We start from the raw sequence: 21,980 nt of genomic DNA, 5'->3' as shown, positions 1-21,980 counted from the left end.
GCCTTAAATAACTCTTTTGTCCCACCCTACACACATGCGGAAAGCTCACCTGGCTTAACTGGTGCCTCCAGAGACGAAACCTCGCTCATCGTCACTCAATGCCTAGGTTTACCTCCACTGTACTCATATCCTACCATACCCTTGTCTGTACATTATGCCCTAAATCTATTCTACCACGCCCAGAAATCTGTTCCTTTTATTCGCTGTTCCCAACGCATGAGACAACCAGTTCTTATAGCCTTTAGCCGTACCCTTATCTTCCTCCTCCTCTGTTCCTCTGGTGATGTAGAGGTTAACCCAGGCCCTGTAGACCCCAGTTCAACTCCTATTCCCCAGGCGCTATCATTTGTTGACTTCTGTAACGGTAAAAGTCTTGGTTTCATGAATGTTCAATCCGAAGCCTCCTCCCTAAGTTTGTTTTATTCACTGCTTTAGCACACTCTGCCAACCCTGATGTCATAGCTCTGTCTGAATCCTGGCTTAGGAAGGCCACCAATAATTCAGAAATTTCCATCCCCAACTATAACATTTTCCGCCAAGATAGAACTGCCAAAGGGGGTGGAGTTGCAATCTACTGCAGAGATAGTCTGCAGAGTTATGTCATGCTATCCAGGTCCGTGCCCAAACAGTTCGAGCTTCTACTTTTAAAAGTACACCTTTCCAGAAATAAGTCTTTCACTGTTGCCACTTGTTATAGACCCCCTCAGCCCCCAGCTGTTCCATGGACACCATATGTGAATTGATTGCCCCCCATTTATCTTCAGAGATCGTACTGTTAGGTGACCTAAACTGGGATATGCTTAACACCCTGGCCGTCCTACAATCTAAGCTAGATGCCCTCAATCTCACACAAATTATCAAGGAACCTACCAGGTACAACCCTAAATCCGTAAACACGGTCCCTACTGATAAATCTACAATAATCGAGAATTTCAATAAGCATTTTTCTACAGCTGGCCATGCTTTCCACCTGGCTACCCCTACCCCGGCTAACAGCTCTGCACCTCCCGCAGCAACTTGCCCAAGCCTCCCAACTTCTCCTTCACCCAAATCTAGATAGCTGATGTTCTGAAAGAGCTGCAAAATCTGGACCCAACAAATCAGCTGGGCTAGACAATCTGGACCCTCTTTTTCTAAAATTACCCGCCGCAATTATTGCAACCCCCAATAGTTGCATCCGCAATTGTTGCAACCCCTAACGAGCCTGTTCAACCTCTCTTCATATTGTCTGAGATCCCTAAAGATTGGAAAGCTGCCACAGTCATCCCCCTCTTCAAAGGGGAGATACTCTAGACCCAAACTGTTACAAACCTATATCTATCCTACCCTGCCTTTCTAAAGTCTTCGAAAGCCAAGTTAACAAACAGATCCCCCACCATTTCGAATCCCACTGTACATTCTGCACTATGAAATCTGGTTTCTGAGCTGGTCATGTGTGCACCTCAGCCACGCTCAAGGTCCTAAACGATATCATAACTGCCATCGATATAAGACAGTACTGTGCAGCCATCTTCATCGACCTGGCCAAGGCTTTCGACTCTGTCAATAACCACATTCTTATCGGCAGACTCAACAGCCTTGGTTTCTAAATTGACTGCCTCGCCTGGTTCACCAACTTCTTCTCAGATAGAGTTCAGAGTCTCAAATCGGAGGGCCTGTTGTCTGGACCTCTTGTAGTCTCTATTGGGGTGCCACAGGGTTCAATTCTCGGGCCGACTCTCTTCTCTGTATATAAACACAGCAAAAAAGAAACTTCTCTCACTGTGAACTGTGTTTATTTTCAGCAAACTTAACGTGTAAATATTTGTATGAACATAACAAGATTCAACAACTGAGACATAAACTGAACAAGTTCCACAGACAAGTGACTAACAGAAATGGAATAATGTGTCCCTGAACAAAAGGAGAGTCGAAATCAAATGTAACAGTCAGTGTCTGGTGTGGCCACCAGCTGAATTAAGTACTGCAGTGTATCTCCTCCTCATGGACTGCACCAGATTTGCCAGTTCTTGCTATGAGATGTTACCCCACTCTTCCACCAAGGCACCTGCAAGTTCCCGGACATTTCTGGGCCCTAGCCCTCACCCTCATGGGATTGAGATCCGGGCTCTTTGCTGGCCATGGCAGAACACTGACATTCCTGTCTTGCAGCAAATCATGCACAGAATGAGTAGTATGGCTGGTGGCATTGTCATGCTGGAGGGTCATGTCAGGATGAGTCTGCAGGAAGGGTACCACATGAGGGAGGAGGATGTCTTCCCAGTAATGCACAGTGTTGAGATTGCCAGCAATGACAACAAGCTCAGTCCGATGATGCTGTGACATACCGCCCCAGAACATGGCGTACCCTCCACCTCCAAATCGATTCTGCTCCAGAGTACAGGCCTCGGTGTAACACTCATTCCTTCGACGATAAACGCGAATCCGACCATCACTCCTGGTGAGACAAAACCGCGACTCGTCAGTGAAGAGCACTTTTTGCTAGTACTGTCTGGTCCAGCGACGGTGGGTGTGTGCCCACCGTAGGCGACGATGTCGCTCTTGCTGCTGGTGATTCTCTGATCCACCTCTACGCAGACTACACCATTCTGTATAATTCCGGCCCTTCTCGGACACTGTGTTAACAAACCTCCAGACGAGCTTCAATGCCATACAACAAACACTCCTTCTCGTGACATCCAACTGCTCTTAAATGCAAGTAAAATTAAATGCATGCTCTTCAACCGACCGCTGCCCGCACCTGCCCACCCGTCTAGCATCACTACTCTGGACGGTTCTGACTTAGAATCTGTGGACAACTACAAATACCTAGGTGTCTGGTTAGACTGTCAACTCTCCTTCCAGACTCACATTAAGCATCTCCAATTCAAAATGATATCTTGAATCAGCTTCCTATTTCGCAACAAAGTCTCCTTCACTTATGCTGCTAAATACACCCTCGTGAAACTGACTATCCTACCGATACTTGACTTTGGCGATGTCATTTACAAAATAGCCTCCAACATTCTACTCAGCAAATTGGATGTAGTCTATCACAGTGCCATCCGTTTTGTCACAAAAGCCCCATATACTACCCACCACCACGACCTGTATGCTCTCGTTGGCTGGCCCTCGCTTCATATTCGTCGCCAAACCCACTGGCTCCAGGTCATCTTTGCTAGGTAAAGCCCCGCCTTATCTCAGCTCACTGGTCACCATAGTAACACCCACCCGTAGCATCCAGCAGGTATATTTCACTGGTCCTCCCCAAAGCCAACTCTGCCTTTCCTTCCAGTTCTCTGCTGCCAATGACTGTAAGGAATTGCAAAAATCCCTGAAGCTGGAGACGTATATCTCCCTCACTAACTTTAAGCATCAGCTGTCAGAGCAGCTTACCAATCATTGCACCTGTACACAACCCATCTGTAAATAGCCAACCCAACTACCTCATTCCTATATTGTTATTTATTTTTTGATCCTTTGCACCCCAGTATCTCTACTTGAACATTCATCTTCTGCACATCTATCACTCCAGTGTTAATTTGCTAAATTGTAATTATTTCGCCACTATGGCCTATTTATTGCCTTACCTCCCTAATTTTACTACATTTGCACACACTGTATATAGATATTCTTTTGTGTTATTGACAGTACGTTAGTTTATCCCATGTGTAACTCTGTGTTGTTTGTGTCACACTGCTTTGCTTTATCTTGGCCAGGTCACAGTTGTAAATGAGAACTCAACTAGCCTACCTGGTTAAATAAAGGTGAAATATATATTTTTTAACGATAACGTAGAATGGTATAGAATACAGTATATACATATGAGATGAGTTAAACAAGATATGTACACATTATTAAGTGACTAAGATACCGTAGAATAGTATAGAATACAGTATATACATATGAGATGAGTAATGCCAGATATGCAAACATTATTAAGTAACTAAGATACCATAAAAAAGTATAGAATACACTACCGTTCAAAAGTTTGCGGTCACTTAGAAATGTCCTTGTTTTCCATGAAAACATACATGAGATGAGTTGCAAAATGAATAGGAAATTGTCAAAATGTTGACAAGGTTATAAATATTGATTTTTAATTGAGCAATCCTTCAAACTTTGCTTCAGCAATGAATCCTCTATTTGCAGCAATTACAGCCTTGCAGACCTTTGGCATTCTAGTTGTCAATTTGTTGAGGTAATCTGAAGAAATTTCACCCCATGCTGCCTGAAGCACCTCCCACAAGTTGGATTGGCTTAATGGTCACTTCTTACATACCATATGGTCAAGCTGCTTCCACAACAGCTCAATTGGGTTGAGATCCGGTGACTGTGCTGGCCACTCCATTATAGACAGAATACCCGCTGACTGCTTCTTCCCTAAATAGTTATTGCATAGTTTGGAGCTGTGCTTGGGTCATTGTCCTGTTGTAGGAGGAAATTGGCTCCAATTAAGCGCCATCCGCAAAACTTCAAGATCCCTTTTACACTGTACAAATCTCCCACTTTACCACCACCAATGCACACCCAGACCATCACATTGCCTCCACCATGCTTGACAGATGGCGTCAAGCACTCCTCCAGAATCTTTTCCTTTATTCTGCATCTCACGAATGTTCTTCTTTGTGATCCAAACACCTCAAACTTAGATTTGTCTGTCCCATGTCCAGTGTCTGTTATTTTCCCATCTTAATCTTTTATTTTTATTGGCCAGTCTGAGATATGGCTTTTTCTTTGCAACTCTACCTAGAAGGTCAGCATCCCGTCGCCTCTTCACTGTTAACGTTGAGACTCGTATATTGCGGGTACTATTTAATGAAGCTGCAAGTTAAGGACTTGTGAGGCATCTTTGAGGCTACACCCTTCACAGAACAGCACAAACGGTCTCTAACCAAAATAGGAAGAGGAGTGGGAGGCCCCGGTGCACAACTGAGCAAGACGACAAGTATATTAGAGTGTCTAGTTAGAGTGTCTAGTCAAACTAGACACTCTAATATACTTGTTGTCTTGCTCAGTTGTGCACCGGGTCCTCCCACTCCTCTTCCTATTTTGGTTAGAGATAGTTTGCGCTGTTCTGTGAACGGTGTAGTACACAGCGCTGTACGAGATCTTCAGTTTCTTGGTAATTTCTCACATGGAATAGCCTTCATTTCTCAGAACAAGAATAGGGTGCTAAGTTTCAAAAGAAAGGTCTTTGTTTCTGGCCATTTCGAGCCTGTAATCGAACCCACAAATGCTGATGCTCCAGATACTCGACTAGTGTAAAGAAGGCCAGTTTTATTGCTTCTTTAATCAGAACAACCGTTTTCAGCTGTGCTAACATACTTGCAAAAGGGTTTTCTAATGATCAACTAGCTTTTTAAAATGATAAACTTGGATTAGCTAACACAACGTGCCATTGGAACACAGGAGTGATGATTGCTGATAATGGGACTCCATACACCTGCCGTTTCCAGCTACAATAGTCACTTACAACATTAACAATGTCTACACTGTATTTCTGATCAATTTAATATTGTTATTTTAATGGACCAAAAAATGTGCTTTTCTTTCAAAAACAAGGAAATTTCTAAGTGACCCCAAACTTTTGAACAGTAGTGTACATATGAGATGAGTAATGCAAGATATGTAAACATTAATAAAGTGACTTGTGTTCCATTCCTTAAAGTGGTCAGGGATTCCTAGTCTATGCCTATAGGCAGCAGCCTCTAATGTGCTAGTGATGGCTGTTTAACAGTCTGATGGCCTTGAGAAAGAAGCTGTTTTTCAGTCTCTCGGTCCGAGCTTTGATGCACCTGTACTGACCTCACCTTCTGGATGATAGCGGGGTGAACAGGCAGTGGCTCGGAGGAACGTATAATGCCCGGCCCAGCAGACTGTCGACCAATCGCATTCAGGTTGTCATGCTGCGTCACACGGTTGCTAAGCTAATCATCACACAGTCTCTTCTCAAAGTCAGGATGAGTCGAGTAACCTGCCTATTTTCTTCGAAAGTAAGCTATCCAATATTACAGAGAACAAGTTAATTACCTCACATTTCCGAAAATATTTGTAATGTTGTTCTTGTTATTCACAAAATTAATACTAATGTTGGGTTTTTGAGCTTGCGCCCAATTGTCTCCCATTCACTTCTTGAAGGAGTGCTCTCCTTGTCCCAGAATCGCCCAGAATGCAACGTGCAGCCCATTGACGACACTTGGGCATTGTCCACAATGGACGTTAATACGATTCCAATGGAGTTTCCCTTCTCCCAAAAGTATCTCTGACTGCAAACCTCACTGATTCTGCACGTGTTCTTACGGTGCTCATTAAGTAAAGCAGCGGCCATTACTGAAGCCCAAACGAGTGTTGTCTTTGGGGCGTGGTTTAATGTGGGTGCTTCTTGGGTGTGTCTTCCCATTCAATCAGAACAAATAAACAAGGGTAGTAGTGAGTAACTTAGTGACAGCGAGGTAAACTAAGATGGATTTGCTATAGAGAGAAGTTTTGAAGTTGAGGATTTCTCCCCTCCTGACTGATTCACCATCTCAAGATGATCTGATGATTCAGTTCTATGTGTAGGCTGAAGTCTGCGCTGACCTTGTGTTTAGCCAACCTGACAGCAACTAGCTAGCATAGCTTGGGGATAGCTACAGCTGGCTAGATTATCTAGCGGATATTTATCTGTACAATCACAGATGCCAAGACAGCAAGAAGTAACAGGGTCTGGAATGTCTTTCATGAGACATTCGTTCTACAACACCTTGCTATGAAAGCAGCGTGCAACTTGAAGTTTTTCACATCATGTAAAGACGTGTTAACACAACTGCAAGTTGAATGTCAGGTCTTCAGTCCTGGAGGAAGTTTTGAATCGGTCAGTAGCCTACAGAGAGTAATGTAAGAAGAGTGCAATTGCTGAACTTATGTAGATATTCTAAACAAAGTGTTTTGAGAACATTCAAGTGTAACAGTTCCATGTAGAATTAACCATCCTCACATAATACTGTAGAAGCAGTGTTCTGCTAATATAACAATGTGCAAATATTACACTGTTATACTCTATTATGTCTTTCATCTTCTGTCATTCACAGTCTATACATATACTGTACCTATCAGCATTTTGTCTGGTGGTACATGTTAGTCGTCATCCCTTCATATGGTGTCCCATATAAGACTGTTCCCTGACACGGTTGAAGAATACAGAGGGTCCCTCTCCCCCACCATTCAATTCAATAGTAACAACAGATGATGCAAAGTAATAGAGGTCTGGTATAATTTTAATGCTGAGTAAAAGGTCTCTCCCAGACATCTGTATCAACCTGTCTTTTAGTCAGGGGACCCCATGACAAACCATCTCTCCCATCCTCCATCTGTAGAAAAAAAACGGGTAGAGTTGATACACACAGCACTGATTAAATTATCAATGGTGGCGAAGTGAATTCCAGGACAGAAAAGTAATAGTATTTTGACCTATAACCAGATCAAATGTAACCAACCTGAAGTGTGACTGGTGCCTGGCTACGTACTGCCTCAGCCTTCTACTCCTGATATGGTCGGGGGTTCCCACGACACTGCTGAACAACATATCATCAGGTTTTGTAAGTAGCCTATGAATTAAATTAAATATCATCACTCAATAAACATAGTGAGAAAAATCACTTTTTTCTCATTCGGAAGAAATTATACTAATAGAGTGACCTTAAGTACGGAATAGATTCAGGCCAGTAACGCTGACGCCGTAACTATGCAACCAGCTGTGTAATGTTACGTTGCTGAATGCTTGCTGACACGTATTTGTAACATGTTAGTTAAAATGACTGGTACTCAAGCTAGACAAGTACCATCTTTCATTTATTTTAGCCCTATGAAATACACAATAGACTTTTATGAGAACAGCCATGTTGTTTTAGCACAAGCAGTAAAAGCCCCCGAACGCTAGTTCGCTAACGTTAGTGCTAACCTTGATCATAACTCCCAGTTCCATTACGGTAAAGGCAGAAAGCCGCCCTGAGTTATAGAGCACAAGTATTAACCAAAACAACCTGCCTGTTCTCATAAATGTAGCTCGATACCTAACTGGCAAATCCGGGTTAGTTATCAATATCTTTTTCCGAGTTTAAATGAATCGGAGTTAAAACATTATCGAATGTTACATCCTGTCGTCAGCTGCAAAGTTAGCTATGCAAATGTTCCTCTCTATGACATTACATCACATTACACATTAGCGAGAGGCTATGTATTTAGCTAGTTAGATCACAGTATCACAGTGTTATGACTAGCTAGCTACTCACCACACACCAGTTACAGCCATCATGTCGTACTTTTGTTGCATGTAAACCATTCTTTGCCATCTGCGCAATATTGTTGAAAGCATTAGATGTTTGCACCAACTTTATGGAAGCCTATCTTCACTCCTATGCCAAGCAAGTGTGCATGCGTTGCAGACCTGACAATATGTCCACAACACGTGGCAGTTGGGGGCGAACCACACCTTGCTGTCTCTGGGCAATTGGACATCATCGGCAAAAGTGAGCATGTTCACTGACTTTATAACCAAAATGATCCTATTTACACTTTGTAGTCAATTTTGACACTATAATTAATGTTTCTGACTCATATCGATTCCACATAGGCAATGTATAAACAGAGAAGTTGGTTCGAGGAGGCAGTTCCCCTTTAAGATTATTGGGGCCAACTGCAAAGTCAGCTCATCCATTGTTCCTCAGTCCATTCCCCGAGACAGGAAACAAAGGACAAGGAATCACCCTCCTACCCTCGTGCGTTCCTCCATCCTCCATACCCCTCTGGCAATGCTACAACCCTTACCCCACTATGGTGACCCCTGCCCGGCTGACATTCTCCACTCACACACCCACTATGGCGCCTGCCTTTCTCCACAAAGACTGTACAGCTCTGTATTGGAACTCAAGCTCCGTGTTGCTATTGTTGCTACAGCGACAATGATAGGCTGCTATTCTCTATTGGAAGAGTACAGTCCACACCGCAAGGCAAGTCAGTGACAATGTAGCCCAGATATTCTCCATTGGTAGAGTTCATTGTGAGGTAAGGCAGGGCAGTTATCTGTTTAGCATGGGGGTGGGCTATAATTTTGTCTAGAGGGCCACATAAGGATTGCAAAATTCAGCGGAGAGAAGCAATGACTTTTTGGGGGGCCGATTTCTTCATCAAAAGCTATTTGCAGGCCAGAAAAAAGGGTGGTTATTTAAAAACGTAGAGGTCCATTATAATGTCAGGTCCATTACCATTATCATGTCTACACTTTCTATCAAGTTTTAGACAGAGTGGTCTGGACTCAAACTTACCGCTGGTCAGATTGAATGGTCCCGCGGGCCATATGTTGCCCACCCCTGCTCTAGCAGATATGCCTGGGGTGACTGGCTCAGAGCACAGCAGGGAAATAATGACTTCCAGACTACCTGCGAAGGAACATAATTCCCACAGGCCTGCTAGAACCAGGAGCTGAGCCTGACAACAGCACAACGGAGGCCACTGCACAACCCCCGCAGCCTACAACAATGACAGGAGGAACATAGTGTGCCACCAGGAATTAGGACCAAGTCAAGTCATATACTCAGGAAAACTCCAGGCTCCAAGGTGTTTCTGGTGAGATATATGGTGAGGAACAATTCTGGGCCCTAGGAGAAATACTGACAAAGCTGTAACATAGCTAAGGACTTCAGTATAAATGCTGCATAACATTACTACTATTCCATTACTAACCTAGTACTATCCCAGTACTAGCCTAGTACTATCCCAGTACTAACCTAGTACTATCCCAGTACTAACCTAGTACTATCCCATTACTAACCTAGTACTATCCCATTACTAACCTAGTACTATCCCATTACTAACCTAGTACTATCCCATTACTAACCTAGTACTATCCCATTACTAACCTAGTACTATCCCATTACTAACCTAGTACTATCCCATTACTAACCTAGTACTATCCCATTACTAACCTAGTACTATCCCATTACTAACCTAGTACTATCCCATTACTAACCTAGTACTATCCCATTACTAACCTAGTACTATCCCATTACTAACCTAGTACTATCCCATTACTAACCTAGTACTATCCCATTACTAACCTAGTACTATCCCATTACTAACCTAGTACTATCCCATTACTAACCTAGTACTATCCCATTACTAACCTAGTACTATCCCATTACTAACCTAATACTATCCCATTACTAACCTAGTACTATCCCATTACTAACTTAGTACTATCCCATTACTAGCCTAGTACTATCCCATTACTAACCTAGTACTATCCCATTACTAACTTAGTACTATCCCATTACTAGCCTAGTACTATCCCATTACTAACCTAGTACTATCCCATTACTAACCTAGTACTATCCCATTACTAACCTAGTACTATCCCATTACTAACCTAGTACTATCCCATTACTAACCTAGTACTATCCCATTACTAACCTAGTACTATCCCATTACTAACCTAGTACTATCCCATTACTAACCTAGTACTATCCCATTACTAACCTAGTACTATCCCAGTACTATCCCATTACTAGCCTAGTACTATCCCAAGGCATTTGTTCAGTCTTAGTTGTGATCGATGCTCTCTCTGAAATTCCTGGTTCTCACACACAGGGAGTTTTCTTCTCTGTCTCCCTGTCTCTCTCTCGCTCTTCCTTCCTTCCTCCCTCCTTCCCTGCCTGCCTTCTACCCTGCCTACCTCCCTCCCTCCCCCCGAGACGAGATGAGTCAAGCTGGCATTAAGAGGCACTACATCTCCTTAGCCCTATTAAGTGAAAGGAGAGAAGATCTGCTTTTCTCTAGACACCCTGTGAAGCTAAAACAATGTTAAATCCCCAGAACAACACAGCACTCTGCATGACTCACAGTGATACTTATACACACACACACGCACGCACACACACACCATGCTACATGTTTATATACACTGAGTGTACAAAACATTCCATGACATAGACTGACCAGGTGAAACCAGGTCAAAGCTATGATCCCTTATTGATGTCACTTGTTTTATCCACTTCACCCAGTGTAGATGAAGGGGAGGAGACAGGTTAAAGAAAGATTTTCAAGCCTTGAGACAATTGAGACATGGGTTGTGTATGTGTGCCTTTCAGAGGGTGAATGGGAAAAACAATAGACTTAAGTTCCTTTGAACGGGGTATGGTAGTAGGTGCCAGGCACACCAGTTTGTGTCAAGAACTGCAATGCTGCTGGGTTTTTCAAGCTCAACAGTTTCTCGTGTGTATCAATAATGGTTCACCACCCAAAGGACATCCAGCCAACTTGACACAACTGTGGTAAGCATTGGAGTCAACATGGGCCAGCATCCCTGTGGAATGCTTTCGACACCTTGCAGAGTCAACATGGGCCAGTATCCCTGTGGAACGCTTTCTACACCTTGTAGAGTCAACATGGGCCAGTATCCCTGTGGAACGCTTTCGACACCTTGTAGAGTCAACATGGGCCAGTATCCCTGTGGAACACTTTCGACACCTTGTAGAGTCCATGTCCCAACTCAATATTAGGAAGGTGTTCTTAATGTGTTGTACACTCAGTGTAAGTTCCAGTGGGAGCTACAGTTATATTTAGTGGGAGCTACAGTTATATTTAGTATTTTTTCCAAAAATAGTTTACAAACAGATTATTTCACTCTATCAGAATTCCAGAGAGTCAGAGGTTTACATACACTAAGTTGACTGTGCCTTTAAAAAGCTCGGAAAATTACAGAAAATGATGTCATGGCTTTAGAAGCTTCTGATAGGCTAATTGACATAATTTGAGTCAATTGGAGGTGTACCTGTGGATGTATTTCAAGGCCTACCTTCAAACTCAGTGCCTCTTTGCTTGACATTATGAGAAAATTAAAAGAAATATGCCAAGTCTGGTTCATCCTTGGGAGCAATTTCCAAACGCCTGAAGGTACCACGTTCATCTGTACAGACAGTACGCAAGTATAAACACCATGGGACCACGCAGCCGTCATACCACTCAGGAAGGAGACGCGTTCTATCTCCTAGAGATGAACGTACTTTGGTGCAAAAAGTGCAAATCAATCCAAGAACAACAGCAAAGGACCTTGTGAAGCTGCTGGAGGAAACAGGTAAAAAAGTATCTATATCCACAGTAAAATGAGTCCTATATTGACATAACCTGAATGGCCACTCAGCAAGGAAGAAGCCACTGCTCCAAAACTGCCATAAAAAAGCCAGATTATGGTTTGCAACTGCACATGGGGACAAAGATTGTACTTTTTGAAGAACTGTCCTCTGGTCTGATGAAACAAAAATAGAACTGTTTGGCCATAATGACCATCGTTATGATTGGAGGAAAAAGGAGGAGGCTTGCAAGCCGAAGAATACCATCCCAACCGTGAAGCACGAGGGTGGCAACATCATGTTGTGGGGGTGCTTTGCTGCAGGAGGGACTGGTGCACTTCACAAAATAGATGGCATCATGAGGATGGAAATTTAGATGGATATATTGAAGCAACATCTCAAGACATCAGTCATGAAGTTAAAGCTTGGTCGCAAATGGGTCTTCCAAATGGACAATGACCCCTAGCATACTTCCAAAGTTGTGGCAAAATTACAACAAAATGACAACTTTGACAACAAAGTCAAGGTATTGGAGTGGCCATCACAAAGCCCTGACCTCAATCCTATAGAAATTTGTGGGCAGAACTGAAAAAGTGTGTGTGAGCAAGGAGGCCTACAAACCTGACTCAGTTACACTAGCTCTGTCAGAAGGAATGGGCCAAAATTCACCCAACTTATTGTGGGAAGCTTGTGGAAGGCTACCGAAACGTACCCACAGTCTGTCAGTTATTGTTTTATTGATTCATTCAAATGAATAGTGTTATATTGAAAAAGTCTAGGGAGCCTCGTCAGCCCAAGTTTGAACATAAACCAAATTTGATCCCATTCACTTTCACGCATAAAAAAATACATTTATAACATTTATTTACCCTGGACAGTGAGACAGGGGGACAGGGCACATAGGAGGATAGACAATGCAGCTGCTGCTGTTAGTTGCCTACAGTTGATCAGACTAAAACATAGTATTGTTTCCATGCATTACAGCATATCAGATCGCTAATGTTTAGGGGTATAGGCTGCTACATATTTATGTACGACTTTTTGTTTGTGTCTGTTGGGAGTGATGTGATATCCCGCTTGCTAAATAAATACCTGAGGAAAGCACGCCTTGGGCTTCGTGCATTGTGCCCGGCCTGCACGACCTGGGATTTCCGTGGTCAAGACACGCAAAGAGCCTGAGGCAGCACTGCGATTTGAAGGACTTAGAAACTGTGTGCGAATTGAGGCAAATCGGTCTATAAAACAGCACTTTGCCCCTCTTTTTAATCGGTCTATTCAACAGCACTTTGCCCCTCTTTTTAATCGGTCTATTCAACAGCACTTTGCCCCTCTTTTTAATCGGTCTATAAAACAGCACTTTGCCCCTCTTTTTAATCGGTCTATTCAACAGCACTTTGCCCCTCTTTTTAATCGGTCTATTCAACAGCACTTTGCCCCTCTTTTTAATCGGTCTATAAAACAGCACTTTGCCCCTCTTTTTAATCGGTCTATTCAACAGCACTTTGCCCCTCTTTTTAATCGGTCTATAAAACAGCACTTTGCCCCTCTTTTTAATCGGTCTATAAAACAGCACCTAGGCCCTCTTTTTTACGCTTGGCGTCGATATATTTTATGAAACTAAATTAAAATGCTGAGGCAAATGCTGCGCCTCGCCACACGTTTTCCGGCGTCCCTGGGTCTAGTTGGCCCCATGTATCTCCCCAACCAGGCCTGTGTAAGCTACAGCCTTATACAGAGTTCACACAGGCCCCATGCATCTCCCCAACCAGGCCTGTGTAAGCTACAGCCTTATACAGAGTTCACACAGGCCCCATGTATCTCCCCAACCAGGCCTGTGTAAGCTACAGCCTTATACAGAGTTCACACAGGGCCCATGTATCTCCCCAACCAGGCCTGTGTAAGCTACAGCCTTATACAGAGTTCACACAGGCCCCATGCATCTCCCCAACCAGGCCTGTGTAAGCTACAGCCTTATACAGAGTTCACACAGGCCCCATGTATCTCCCCAACCAGGCCTGTGTAAGCTACAGCCTTATACAGAGTTCACACAGGCCCCATGCATCTCCCCAACCAGGCCTGTGTAAGCTACAGCCTTATACAGAGTTCACACAGGTCCCATGCATCTCCCCAACCAGGCCTGTGTAAGCTACAGCCTTATACAGAGTTCACACGGGCCCCATGCATCTCCCCAACCAGGCCTGTGTAAGCTACAGCCTTATACAGAGTTCACACGGGCCCCATGCATCTCCCCAACCAGGCCTGTGTAAGCTACAGCCTTATACAGAGTTCACACAGGGCCCATGTATCTCCCCATCAGGCCTGTGTAAGCTACAGCCTTATACAGAGTTCACACAGGGCCCATGTATCTCCCCAACCAAGCCTGTGTAAGCTACAGCCTTATACAGAGTTCACACGGGCCCCATGCATCTCCCCAACCAGGCCTGTGTAAGCTACAGCCTTATACAGAGTTCACACAGGGCCCATGTATCTCCCCAACCAGGCCTGTGTAAGCTACAGCCTTATACAGAGTTCACACAGGCCCCATGTATCTCCCCATCAGGCCTGTGTAAGCTACAGCCTTATACAGAGTTCACACAGGGCCCATGCATCTCCCCAACCAGGCCTGTGTAAGCTACAGCCTTATACAGAGTTCACACAGGCCCCATGCATCTCCCCATCAGGCCTGTGTAAGCTACAGCCTTATACAGAGTTCACACGGGCCCATGTATCTCCCCTACCAGGCCTGTGTAAGCTACAGCCTTATACAGAGTTCACACAGGGCCCATGTATCTCCCCTACCAGGCCTGTGTAAGCTACAGCCTTATACAGAGTTCACACGGGCCCCATGCATCTCCCCAACCAGGCCTGTGTAAGCTACAGCCTTATACAGAGTTCACACAGGGCCCATGTATCTCCCCAACCAGGCCTGTGTAAGCTACAGCCTTATACAGAGTTCACACGGGCCCCATGCATCTCCCCAACCAGGCCTGTGTAAGCTACAGCCTTATACAGAGTTCACACAGGCCCCATGTATCTCCCCAACCAGGCCTGTGTAAGCTACAGCCTTATACAGAGTTCACACAGGGCCCATGTATCTCCCCAACCAGGCCTGTGAAATCTACAGTGCCTGCGATCAAGTCTTCCTGTGTATGATGCTACAATCTTGGCACATCTGTCTTTGGGGAGTTTCTCCCATTCTTCTCTGCAGATCATCTTAAGCTCTGTCAGTTTGGATGGGGAGCATTGCTGCACAGATATTTTCTGGTCTCTCCAGAGATGTTCAATCGGGTTCAAGTCTGGGCTCTGGCTGGGCCACTCAAGGACATTCAGAGACTTGTCCCGAAGCCTCTCCTCAAATGAAATCATCAAATCTAATTTTATTGGTCACATACACGTGTTGAGCAGATGTTATTGCGGGTGAAGAAAAAGGCTTGTGCTTCTAGCTCCAACAGTGCAGTAATATCTAATAAGTGACATTAACAGTTTCACAACATATACCCAAAATACACGCAAATCTAAGTAAGGAATGGATTAAGAATATACATATGTACAGTATGTCAGAGTGGCATTGGACTAAGATACAGTGGCATAGTATAGAGTACAGTACATACATATGAATACATAGTATAGAGTACAGTATATACATATGAGATGGGTGATGCAATATTTACACACAATTAAAGTGACTAAGATACCGTAGAATAGTATAGAGTACAGTTTACACATGTGAGATGAGTAATGTAAGATACGGAGACATTATTGAAGAGGCTAGTGTTTCATTTCCTTTAAGTGGCCAGTGATGTCTATAGGCAGCAGCCTCCGATGTGCTGGAGATGGCTGTTTAACAGTCAGTGGTGTAGTATAGAATACAATATAGTATATACATATGAAATGGGTGATGCAATATGTAAACACTATTTAAAAGTGACCAGGACCCCAGTCTGAGGTCCTGAGTGCTCTGGAGCAGGCTTTCATCAAGAATCTCTCTGTACTTTGCTCTGTTCATCTTTACCTCGATCCTGACTAGTCTCCAAGTCCCTGCCTCTGAAAAACATCCACAAAGCATGATGCTGCCACCACAATGCATCATCGTAGGGATGGTGCCAGGTTTCCTCCAGACCTGACGCTTGGCATTCAGACCAAAGAGTTCAATCTTGGTTTCATCAGACCAGAGAATCTTGTTCCTCGTGGTCTGAGAGTCTTTCGGTGCCTTTTGGAAAACTCGAAAGTCGGCTGTCATGTGCCTTTTACTGAGGAGTGGCGTCCGTCTGGCCACTCTACCATAAAGGCCTGATTGGTGGAGTGCTGCAGAGATGGTTGTCCTTCTGGAAATTTCTCCCATCTCCACAGAGGAACTCTGAAGCTCTGTCAGAGTTGTGTCGGGTTCTTGGTGACCTCTCTGACCAAGGCCCTTCTCCCCCGATTGCACAGTTTGGCCAGGTGGCCAGCTTCAGGAAGAATCTTGGTGGTCCCAAAATTCTTCCATTTAAGAATGATGGAGACCACTGTGTTCTTGGGGACCTTCAATTCTGCAGACATTTTTTGGTACCCTTCCCCAGATCGGTGTCTCGACACAATCCTGTCTCTGAGCTCTACGGACAATTCCTTCGACCCCATAGCTTGATGTTTGCTCTGACAAGCTCTGTCAACTGTGGGACCTTATGTAGACAGGTGTGTGCCTTTCCAAATCATGTCCAATCAATTGAATTTACCACAGGTGGACTCCAATCAAGTTGTAGAAACATCTCAAGGATAATCAATGGAAATGCACCGGAGCTCAATTTCGAGTCTCATAGCAAAGGGTCTGAATACTTATGTAAATAAGGTATTATTGGGGAGGTTTTTGCAAACATTTCTGAAAAAAATACTGTTTTAGCTTTGTCATTATGGGGTATTGTGTGTCGATTGGTGAGGATGTAAAAAATATATATATTTTAGAGGAGGGCTGTAATGTAAAAAATGTGGAAAAGGTCAGAATACTTTCCGAAGGCACAGTAGAGGCTTTTACAGGGGTCACACAGGCACCATGAGTCAGCATCTCCACAGATCCATGTATGTGAAGGCTAGGCCTGTTATTCCATGCAGTGTGTGTATGGCTAGAATGCTTGGAATATGTTCGGTTGATTAAAAGCACTCTGGGAGCTCTGTGCAGCTCTGTGTTCAGTAATGTATACAGCTCCAGGTTGGGCCGTGTATAAACGGCTCATTATTACTTTACTAAGCCCTTCCTATACCTCCATGACCAGGTCTGCCTGCTGACATGGCAAAGTGACCCATTTGGGGCATGAAGGGCAACGGGGATTAAACCCCAGAATAAAGTTGAGAACAACTGTGGATCGAGGAAGGGTTGAATGATACTAAACTGAAAGGCTTGATCACAATCTCCAAAATACTTCAAATGTGGTTAAATCTTTTTTTAAAGAAAAGTATATACAGTACCAGTCCAAAGTTTGGACACACCTATTAATTCCAGGGGTTTTCTGTATTTAAAAAAAAACTATTTTCGACATTGTAGAATAATAGTGAAGACATCAAAACTATGAAATAACACATATGGAATCATGTAGTAAACAAAAAAAGTGTAAAACAAATCAAAATATAGTTTATATATTAGATTCTTCAAAGTAGCCATCCTTTGCCTAGATGACAGCTTTGCACATTTTTGGCATTCTCTCAACTAGCAATTAACAGGTGTGCCTTGTTAAAAGTTAAATAGTGCAATTTCTTTCCTACTTAATGCATTTGAGCCAATCAGTTGTTTTCTGACAAGGTAGGGGTGGTATACAGAAGATAGCCCTATTTGGTAAAAGACCAAGTCCATATTATGGCAAGAACAGCTCAAATAAGCAAAGAGAAACGACAGTCCATCATTACTTTAAAACATGAAGGTCAGTCAATCAGGAACATTTCAAGAACTTTGAAAGTTTCTTCAAGTGCAGTCGCAAAAACCATCAAGCACTGTGATGAAACTGGCTCTCATGAGGCCCGCCACAGGAAAGGAAGACCCAGAGTTAACATCTGCTGCAGAGGATAAGTTCATTAAAAATCAAATGTTATTTTTCACATTCGCCAAATACAACAGGTAACAATCTAGACAAAGGATGGCTACCTTGAAGAATCAAATATATAAACTATATTTTGATTTGTTTTACACCTTACAGTGAAATGCTTACTTACAAGCCCTTAACCAATTATGCAGTTTTAAGAAAATACCTTAAAAAAGTTAACAAGTAACAGATAAGAAAAACAAATAATTAAAGAGCAGCAGTAAATAACAATAGCGGGGCGATATACAGGGGGTACTGGTACAGAGTCAATGTGCGGGGGCACCGGTGTCGAGGTAATTGAGATACTTATGTACATGCAGGTAGGGTTGTTAAAGTGTCTATGCATAGATAATAACAGAGAGTAGTAGCAGCATGGGGGGAGGTGCATATAGTCTGTGTAGCCATTTGATTAGCTGTTCGGGAGTCTTATGGCTTGGGGGTAGAAGCTGTTAAGAAGCCTCTTGGACCTAGACTTGGCGCTCCGGTACCTCTTTCCGTGTGGTAGCAGAGAGAACAGTCTATGACTAGGGTGGCTGGAGTCTTTGACGATTTTTAGGGACTTCCTCTTACACCGCCTGGTATAGAGGTCCTGGATGGCAGGAAGTTTTGCCCCGGTGATGGACTGGGCCGTATTCACTACCCTCTGTAGTGCCTTGTGGTCAGAGGCCGAGCAGTTGCCATGCTAGGCAGTGATGCAAACCGTCAGGATGCTCTTGATGGTGCAGCTGTAGAACCTTTTGAGGATCTGAGGACCCATGCCAAATCTTTTCAGTCTCCTGAGGGGGAATATGTGTTATCGTGCCCTCTTCACGACTGTCTTGGTGTGCTTGAACCATGTTAGTTTGTTGTTGATGTGGACGCCAAGGAAAAGTCACTAGCCCCAGAAATTGCAGCCCAAATAAATGCTTCACAGAGCTCAAGTAACAAACAGACATATCACAACATCAACTGTTCAGAGGACACTGTGAATCAGGTCTTCATGGTCAAATTGCTGTAAAGAGACTACTACTAAAGGACACCAATCAGAAGAAGAGAATTGCTTGGGCCAAGAAACACGAGCAATGGACATTAGAACGGTGGAAATCTATTCCTTGGTCTGGAGTCCAACCGTGAGATTTTTGGTTCCAACTGCCGTGTCTTTGTGAGACACAGAGTAGGTGTATGGATGATCTCCGCATGTGTGGTTCCCACCGTGAAGCATGGAGAAGGAGGTGTGATGGTGTGGGGTTGCTTTGCTGGTGACACTGTCTGTGATTTATTTAGAATTCAAGGCACACTTCACTAGCATGGCTATTACAGCATTCTGCAGCGATATGCCATTCCATCTTGTTTGTGCTTAGTGGGAATGTGATTTATCTTTCAACAGGAAAATGACCCAACACACCTCCAGGCTGTGTAAGGGCTATTTGACCAAGAAGGAGAGTGATGGAGTGCTGCATCAGATGATCTGGCCTCCACAATCACCGACCTCAACCCAATTGAGATGGTTTGGGATGAGTTGGACTGTAGCGTGAAGGAAAAGCAGCCAACAAGTGCTCAGCATTTGTGAGAACTCCTTCAAGACTGTTGGAAAAGCATTTAAGGTAAAGCTGGTTGAGAGAATGCCAAGGGTGTGCAAAGCTGTCATCAAGGCAAAGGGTGGCTACTTTGAGAATCTAAAATATTAAATATATTTTGATTTCTTTAACACTTATTGGGTTACTACATGATTCCATATGTGTTATTTCTTGGTTTGATGTCTTCACTATTATTCTACAATGTAGAAAATTGTCAAAATAATGAAAAACTCTTGGATAAGTAGGTATGTCCAAACTTTTGACTGGTACTCTAAGTTAAGTAGATAGGGACTCACCATACAGAGTAAATGGAGAGCACATATACTACACACACTTAACCACCCATTCTTTACAACATAGGCTGGACCATATGGCCAAAATATCATATCACAGTATTAAAAAAAAGAAGATTGTATTTGAAGGTATTTTACGTGACCCTACAGTGTCAACACATATATTCTAAGTGATTGTTTTATACTGTTCAGTTCAACTTCAACCTAAAATAATTTTCTGCATTTCCATCCATTTCTGCATTTCCTGCACTCATTTGAGATCATTTCCACACTGCCATATAGGGCTGCACGATATGGGCAAAACAACCTAGGCCTTATTTTTAATCAAATGTTGCAGTTGCAATTAGACTTGCGATTTAGATCCATACACTTTGGTGAGCTGTTGGAACCATGGAAATATAATGTTTATTCTAATTATATAGTTAGAATACAAATAATAGTGGGCACATTGAATTACATGACAATAAATGAAAATTCCAGGGTAGAGTTATTGTTTGCTAGTGGACCCTATAATCTTTGGCGACATTAAATGTTTCTTCATGTAGTCAACGTATTCGTGCATCGCATACTCCTCTTTGATTAAGAAGACTGTTGCACAAACAACATGGTGATTTAAGCCTCCACCAGCGCTGGTATCAGGCTGTATTAGTTAGCTACATTTGTTTGCTCTAATTCAGGGGCGGCAGGGTAGCCTAGTGGTTAAGAGCGTTGGACTAGTAACCGGAACAACAACCGCCCAACAACCTGCCCGCTCGACCCCATCCCCTCCTCTCTTCTCCAGACCATTTCGGGGACCTTCTCCCTTACCTCACCTCGCTCATCAACTCATCCCTGACCGCTGGCTACGTCCCTTCCGTCTTCAAGAGAGCGAGAGTTGCACCCCTTCTGAAAAAACCTACACTCGATCCCTCCGATGTCAACAACTACAGACCAGTATCCCTTCTTTCTTTTCTCTCCAAAACTCTTGAACGTGCCGTCCTTGGCCAGCTCTCCCGCTATCTCTCTCAGAATGACCTTCTTGATCCAAATCAGTCAGGTTTCAAGACTAGTCATTCAACTGAGACTGCTCTTCTCTGCATCACGGAGGCGCTCCGCACTGCTAAAGCTAACTCTCTCTCCTCTGCTCTCATCCTTCTAGACCTATCGGCTGCCTTCGATACTGTGAACCATCAGATCCTCCTCTCCACCCTCTCCGAGTTGGGCATCTCCGGCGCGGCCCACGCTTGGATTGCGTCCTACCTGACAGGTCGCTCCTACCAGGTGGCGTGGCGAGAATCTGTCTCCTCGCCACGCGCTCTCACCACTGGTGTCCCCCAGGGCTCTGTTCTAGGCCCTCTCCTATTCTCGCTATACACCAAGTCACTTGGCTCTGTCATAACCTCACATGGTCTCTCCTATCATTGCTATGCAGACGACACACAATTAATCTTCTCCTTTCCCCCTTCTGATGACCAGGTGGCGAATCGCATCTCTGCATGTCTGGCAGACATATCAGTGTGGATGACGGATCACCACCTCAAGCTGAACCTCGGCAAGACGGAGCTGCTCTTCCTCCCGGGGAAGGACTGCCCGTTCCATGATCTCGCCATCACGGTTGACAACTCCATTGTGTCCTCCTCCCAGAGCGCTAAGAACCTTGGCGTGATCCTGGACAACACCCTGTCGTTCTCAACCAACATCATGGCGGTGGCCCGTTCCTGTAGGTTCATGCTCTACAACATCCGCAGAGTACGACCCTGCCTCACACAGGAAGCGGCGCAGGTCCTAATCCAGGCACTTGTCATCTCCCGTCTGGATTACTGCAACTCGCTGTTGGCTGGGCTCCCTGCCTGTGCCATTAAACCCCTACAACTCATCCAGAACGCCGCAGCCCGTCTGGTGTTCAACCTTCCCAAGTTCTCTCACGTCACCCCGCTCCTCCGCTCTCTCCACTGGCTTCCAGTTGAAGCTCGCATCCGCTACAAGACCATGGTGCTTGCCTACGGAGCTGTGAGGGGA

At 44.1% G+C, this 21,980-nt stretch overlaps 1 protein-coding gene and 1 long non-coding RNA gene across 5 annotated transcripts in view; both read right to left on the bottom strand.

Annotated features, from left to right (window-relative positions):
* The window catches only part of kank4 (KN motif and ankyrin repeat domains 4), a 205,819-nt gene that overhangs the window by 178,837 nt on the left and 5,002 nt on the right, over nucleotides 1-21,980 (bottom strand). The window lies entirely within an intron of this gene.
* LOC135511773 (uncharacterized) lies at nucleotides 7,280-8,310 on the bottom strand. The gene is made up of 3 exons (XR_010451314.1): nucleotides 8,253-8,310; nucleotides 7,458-7,532; nucleotides 7,280-7,331 (listed from the first exon to the last, which is right to left on the bottom strand). It is a non-coding gene; the product is annotated as an uncharacterized LOC135511773 (long non-coding RNA).

Source organism: Oncorhynchus masou, chromosome 24 (assembly GCF_036934945.1).
Source record: "Oncorhynchus masou masou isolate Uvic2021 chromosome 24, UVic_Omas_1.1, whole genome shotgun sequence".
Classification (NCBI taxonomy): Eukaryota; Metazoa; Chordata; class Actinopteri; order Salmoniformes; family Salmonidae; genus Oncorhynchus; species Oncorhynchus masou.
The sequence above is the reverse complement of the archived record's forward strand: the minus strand, read 5'-3'. Positions and strand labels throughout refer to the sequence as shown.